General features: G+C 36.1%; 1 non-coding gene across 1 annotated transcript; it reads left to right on the top strand.

Moving 5' to 3' along the window:
* Positions 1-1374: 1374 nt before the first annotated feature.
* Positions 1375-1448, top strand: Trnat-agu (transfer RNA threonine (anticodon AGU)). The gene has a single exon. It is a non-coding gene; the product is annotated as a tRNA-Thr (tRNA).
* The last annotated feature ends 5772 nt before the right edge of the window (positions 1449-7220 follow it).

The raw sequence follows: 7220 nt of genomic DNA, 5'->3' as shown, positions 1-7220 counted from the left end.
GCAGGTGCGCGCACGCGCGTGCCTCACACCACTTGCTACTATGTGGGACAAAAAGATAACAGACTGTACGTACACTTTATACGCTTTCTCTCTCCATGAACTGATTTGGCATTTTCATTCTTTCTCTTTCTCTATATACAACTTGTGCCGGAGAACACCTCCGCGTAGCTGACTGCTAACACGCTGGACTATCATTTCTCGTTCCACTACATTACTCACTTCTTTTCCCACGCGCGAACAAACGATGTGTTATATCTAAAACATTCATTCTTTCAACAGTAAATAAACGACACGTTTATCTTATCCAGCAATTGAGTTTTTGTTTTCTTCATTCCATTCGTTTTATTATTTTCTTTTGTAATGGGATTAGGATTTATACATCCTAGTCCTCTACATATTCAACATAAATATTTTAACTAACATTTTTTCTTTTAAAACATTTTTCTGAATATCTTTTTAACCTAAATAAATTAACAATTAACCATAATAATCGTTCTGATCCTTGGCACTGCCCGCCACAACATAACACAGATACTACGTTGTGATCACAGCCAAAGGGTCACAACATAGTACAAGCCTTTCATTAGTTATGACAATATGGGTACTTGTACAGTTTAGTCAAGACATTAAAAAATGAAAATATCGAAAAAAGTTTAAATTGTATGTATCCGTTATGGAACAAAGTTCTCTGAAAAAAATTTCACTTAATTTCATCAAGTAGTTTTTTTTTGTTTTTTTTTTGCAGCAAAAAAAGCATTTGTGATGATACCGAGCAAAATGTTCGATTTAGCTAGTATTAAAGATGGGAAGGGGCGTCAGGGCTTTAACTGGAGTTATCTCCTTTTGTTATTTCTAAAATTCAAACAAAAATTTTTAAAAATCCAAGATGGCCGCCTTCAATGCGCTCTCATAAAAACATGTAAAAAAAAACAAAACAAACTACTTGATGAAATAAGGTGAAATGTTTTTTCCGGAGAACTTCGTTCAAAAATGGATACAAACAATTTAAATTTTTTTCAATATTTTCATTTTTTAATGCCTTGATTAAACTGTACAAGTACCCCAGTATGCACTGTTTATCTGCTGCACAGCCTCTATGTGTGGCATTTATCTGTTTAAAAAATGGTGAAAGGGCGGAGGCCATTATATTTTCTGTCCGAGAGCCTATAATACTCTCAGTCCGTCCCTCCCTGGGTAGAGGTATTAATTAAATAACGCTTTCTATTTCTCTCCGAGTCAACCTTGCTTTGGTAGTTGTAGCAGTTATATGAGTGAGATCTACATTCTTTTGTGCAACCACGGTGGAGAATTGTGTTAGTAATTATTTTATTACATCCATGTATAAATAACTGTGAATTAAAACGCTCGCGAATTGGCTTCATAGCTCAGTTGGTTAGAGCGCCAGTCTAGTAAACTGGAGGTCGAGAGTTCGAATCTCTCTGAAGCCTCTTGTTATATTAGTAATTGTTTTTGTAATTATTTTATTAAATGTAGATCACCGTGAATATGTAGTGACTGGCTCTTGGCTCTATAGTTCAGTTGTTTAGTGCAGTCTAGTAAACTAGAGGTCCAGAGTTCGAATCTCTCTGCGTTCACACAGCTTCCGTTTTTAATAATTGTTTAATTATTTTATTACATCGGTTTTCTTTTCGATTTGAACTTGTAGCTTGAATGAAATATTGCAATACGAATGAAACATTGCATCGAGAATGAATTGGCGACTAGGGTGGCTAGCCGCTATTGCCCGGGATACATGAACAACAAAATAGACTTCACTAACACTTTTTAATTCTCCCTAATCCCTATTCTCTTCCCTACGCTCCGACCTATCTATCTTTCTCTCTTCCTCTCTCATTCACACCAGTCAAAAAGGTTTCCTCTCCTCCGACAAAAAGGGAAGAATAGATGTTAAACTTCGATTCTATCTTGAAGGACAAGAAAGTGTCTTTTCTGACAGAGTATATGAAAGTATCTTTTGTTCTTAATAAATAATGCAACATGCAAAATATAAGGATGATGTAGAAGAATAGATTAGTCAAAGTCCGCAGCAAAAAGTGTCTGTAAAATATTCGCATTATTCTTAATTACTTTTGTATAAAATAATAAATAAAATGTTATTGTTTCATTGTTTGGAATTTATTTTTAGTATTTTGAAATATATATATATATATATATATATATATATATATATATATATATATATATATATATTAGCAGGGAGACCGAGGTTGCCCGGGATTGAATGATGATCAACGAATATTTCACACTCCTATATTTTTATTGTCATCGAAATCCGTGAAATCGCCTGGGAGGAAGCTTCACGTGCCTCAATGCAGTAACTTAGTCCAAAATATATGTTATTTTACATAGCACTCTAGAGAACCTACTGTTTCTTTCATAAAATTATTTTATATAATCTTCTTTCCAGTTACATGCGGGGTTTGAACTTGCAGACAACGCCATGCAAAAAATAAAAAATAAAAAAAACACATAAATTTTAAAGTTTATAAAATTCTTTGTAGTTGATGAAAAAAATTAAGAAATTTACGTCCAGAGTTTGAAACTCCTCCGACAATTTGGGGTTTAAACTCTTGAAATTTTAGATATAGGTTCCTTGGACTTGTATCTAACTTAATAACTTGATTTGAGGCCAAAACAATAAATTTAAAGGTGTCATAATAGGGGTCAAAGTTTAAAAAATTGACCGCTTTTCTGTTTTTTTGGGGGGGAGGGGGGCTCAACATACACCTCCAAACACCCGGACAACGCCGGGCTAAAATGCTAGTCTATATATCTATAAAAGTGAACGTGTCTGTCTGTCTGTCTGTCTGTCTGTGTACATTTCCCTACGCAATAACTCTGTCAATTTTTAGTCTATAGACTTGAAATTTGAAATACCGGGTACTGAGATTTGGGAAAATCGATGTGACGGGTGTCAGCCAGAAATTTGGCTATTAAGGGGTCAAATTTCAACGATTTGACCTTTAAGAACTCTACCAAACTCCTCCGACAATTTTGGGTCTAGACACTTGAAATTTTAGATATAGGTTCCTTGAACATGGATCTAAGTTAATAAAGTGATTTGAGCCCGAAACAATAAATTTTAAGGGGTCATAATAGGGGTCAAAGTTTTAAAATATTAACCATTTTTTTTTTTTTTTTTTTGCTTTTTTTGAACAACATACACCTCCAAACACCCGAGCAACGCCGGGCACCCCTGCTAGTATATCTATAAAAGTGAACGTGTCTGTGTGACTGAGTACATTTTCCTTCGTAATAACTCTGTCAATTTTTAGTTTACAGACTCGAAATTTGATATACAGGGTACTGAGATTTGAGAAAATCTTGGTGATTGGTTTTCTGCCATAAATTTGGCTGTTAAGAGGTCAAAATTCAACCATTTGACCTTTGAGAACTCTACCAAACGCCTCCGACAATTTTGAGCCCAAAACAATAAATTCTAAGGGGTCATAATAGGGGTCAAAGTTTAAAAAATTGATCGCTTTTTTCTTTTCTTTTTTTTTTTTTGCTAAACATACACCTCCAAATACCCGGGCAACGCCGGGCACCCATGCTAGTCTATATATCTATAAAAGTGAACGTCTCTGTGTGTCTGTGTACATTTCCCTACGCAATAACTCCTGTCAATTTTTAGTCTACAGACTCGAAAGTTGATATACAGTGTACTGAGATTTGGGAAAATTGATGTGATCGGGTTTCGGCCGGAAATTTAGCTGTTAAGGGGTCAAAGTTCAACGAGTTGACCTTTGAGATTTGGGAAAATCTTTGTAATCCATTTTCGGCCAGAAATTTGTCTTGATTTAAGCCCAAAACAATACATGTTAAGGTGTTATAATAGGTGGTCAAAGTTTTTTTTAAAAATTGACTTTTTTTTTTTGTTTGTTTGTTTTGTTTTTGTTTTTTTATTTGCTCAGAATACACCTTCAAACACCCAGACAACGCCGGGCCGAAATGCTAGTATATCTATAAAAATGAACGTGTCTGTGTGTCTGTGTGTCTGTATGCCTATCTGTGTTTGCTGTGTATCTGTGTACATTTTCCTTCGCAATAACTCTGTTAATTTTTAGTCTACAGACTACAGACTCGAAATTTAATATACAACGTACTTAGATTTAGGAAAGTCTATGTGATCTGTTTTCGGCCAGAAATTTGGCTGTTAAGGGGCCAAAGTTCAACGATTTGACCTTTGAGAACTCTACCAAACTCCTCCGACAATTTTGGGTCTACACACTTGAAATATTAGATATAGGTTCCTTGGACATGGATCTAACTTAATAACTCGATTTGAGCCCAAAACAATAAATTTCAAGGTGTCATAATAGGAGTAAAAATTTAAAAAATTGTTTTGACAAGCTTCTGGGTTTGACCTTTACTCCTGATCTGAAATGGAACACGTACATCAAGTCTGTTGCCAGGGACGCTGGGAAAATGGTGGGATCCTTCTACCGCTTCAGAAAATATCTCACTACTGATGCAATTCTCTATCTGTATAAAAGCCAAGTACGTCCAAGGATGGAGTACTGCTGCCACATCTGGGCAGGAGCTGCTAAAAACAGCCTATCCTGCCTTGACAGAGTACAAAATAGACTTCGTGGTTTGGTGGGGGATGCCCTTTTCTCTTTCCTGCAACCTCTCTCCCACAGAAGAGACGTTGCGAGTCTGTCTTTGTTTTATCATTATTTCCATAGCAAGTACTCGTCTGAGCTCCAATCTCTCGTCCTCCCTCGCCAATCTTTCACGAGAAACACCCGTCTGGCTAAAACTACTGTCAATGATTTTCCCCACTGTTTATCTGTGCCTAAATCCAAACGTAGATTCCATGAGCAGAGCTTCTTTCTCAGAAGTGCACGATTGTGAAACCCTCTTCCGTTCACCAGTTTCCCACCTGACTACAACTTGGATGTCTTCAAATCCAACATAAACAAATTTCTGACAAACCGCCCCCTTAAATAAGACACTCTATCAAATATCCAATACTAATGATTACTACAATACTATCTCATTGATTACTGTACACGCAATAACCCTTATCCCTGAGTGGCCTCCGGGCCTTGATAAGTGGTGACCCCCATGTAAAAAAAAAAAGATGGGAATAACTAAAACACCTGGACATGGCTGCGAAAAGGACATATAAACCGAGAAACTGAATCTCTAATAACTGCAGCACAAGATAACTCGATAAGAACCAACCATATCAAAGCAAGGACCGATAAAACACAAGAAAACAGCAAATGCAGACTCTGTGGACAAAGAGACAAAACGATAAACCATATAGTAAGTGAATGCAGCAAACTGGCCCAAAAGGAATACAAAAAGAGGCATGATCAAGTGGAGAGGGTGGTGCACGGAGAATTGTGCAAACGACTGCATTTTGAGCATACAGACAAATGGTACAAGCATAAACCCCCAACAGTACTCGAAAGCGAGAACCACAAAATCCTATGGGACAGACGGACAAACCCATCCAAGCAAGAAAACCAGATGTCGTAATAATTAACAAGAAAGAAAAATCCTGTCAAATCGTAGACATTGCTGTCCCAGCTGGGCACAGGGTGAGTATGAAAGAAAAGGAGAAACGAAGCAAATACACAGAGCTAGCCAGAGAGTTAAAAGGGACTTGGATGATGAAGAAAATAAAAATAGTACCGATAATAGTATGAGCACTAGGAACAATTCCGAAAAACTTCGAAAAAAGGATGTCAGAAATTGGAATCAGAGGAATAGCTGCAAAAATACAACGACTAACGATAAGGAAAACGGCTGAAATATTAAGGAAAACCCTTGAATGCAGAGAATAATAAAAAAGACAATATAACGAAGAGGCTTTACAGGGAATGAAGAACACCGAAGCCGCATATCTACAAGTTCTACACCCCCATCATGCATCCCCCCCATTGTCTCATCACCGTTCCTCCCAATAGAAAAGTGATACCAATGAGCCGAGAAGGGTCAAGAAGGATTGAAAGACCAAGGAGAGAGCTCTGGCCAGACCTTGGCTGGACAAGCGTGAAGAGAACTGGGACTTTGGGGAAGCTTAGTGACACTCAAATTCCAGTATAAACCAATGGCTACTGCCAGCGAGAAATCAATGGTAAACGGCTGTTGCGATGACGCAAATTCATTTGCACATGCTATCGAAGGAGGTGGAGAGAGCTGGACGTCTGGGGACACTTGTTGTCACTCAGCTTCCAGAGAACACCACAGGTTTCCAATCAGATCGTTTGTTGACTTGTGTGAAAGCTCCATGTGAGCCAATAATAATATATATATATATTATTACTATAATAATTTTTAATATATATATATTATATTATTACGTTATATTTTTTATTATTATTTATATAATATAATGGTATGGTAATATATATATATATATATATATATATATATATATATATATATATATATATATATATACTAGCAAAAGTACCCGTCGTTGACTGGGTTCAAAAACAGCCTACAGAAAATGGACTCTGATTTATGAAAGTATGATAGGTTATGAAAAGGAAGGGTTGTAAAGAGATAGCTTCGAATTTGGGGGTATCAAAACCAAAGCAAAATATGATGAAAGTAAAAATAAAATAGATAAACCCCATAATTTATTATCCAATACCTGCTCCCACTAAAACACTTATAACACAATATTCTGTGGATATATATTAAAAAACGTTGTTAAACTTTGTGACATATTTCTATTCTATGGAGGTCAGGCGCGAACGAACACTCCATAATTTTATTATACCATATTTCTTCAAACTGAAACATAATTATCAAAGTATACTTACGCAGATAGATATGAAAAGTCTTTATTAAAGTTTGCACCTATTTCCATTCTATCGGGGGGGGGGGCAGGTGCGAACGCAGACCCCACAATTTTATTATACCATTCCTATTTAAGTTAAAACATACTTATCAAAGTATTATTATGTACATCTATATCAAAAACACTTGTAAACTTTTTTTTCAATTTTAAATTTTTTATTTCCATACTTTATGGACAAGGCGCGTACGAAGACCCCACAATTTTAATGAATCATCATTATGCCAGATCAAACATACCTATTCCTGTGCCTCGATACATCTTCTATCATTATATGTGATCAGTTTTATATAATAGTCAACCATATAGGAGCCGATTCGTGACCAGACACACACACAGACGTTCAGCTTTATATATATATATATATATATATATATAT

Source organism: Euprymna scolopes, chromosome 15 (assembly GCF_053919585.1).
Source record: "Euprymna scolopes isolate OS-2025 chromosome 15, ASM5391958v1, whole genome shotgun sequence".
Classification (NCBI taxonomy): Eukaryota; Metazoa; Mollusca; class Cephalopoda; order Sepiida; family Sepiolidae; genus Euprymna; species Euprymna scolopes.
The sequence above is the reverse complement of the archived record's forward strand: the minus strand, read 5'-3'. Positions and strand labels throughout refer to the sequence as shown.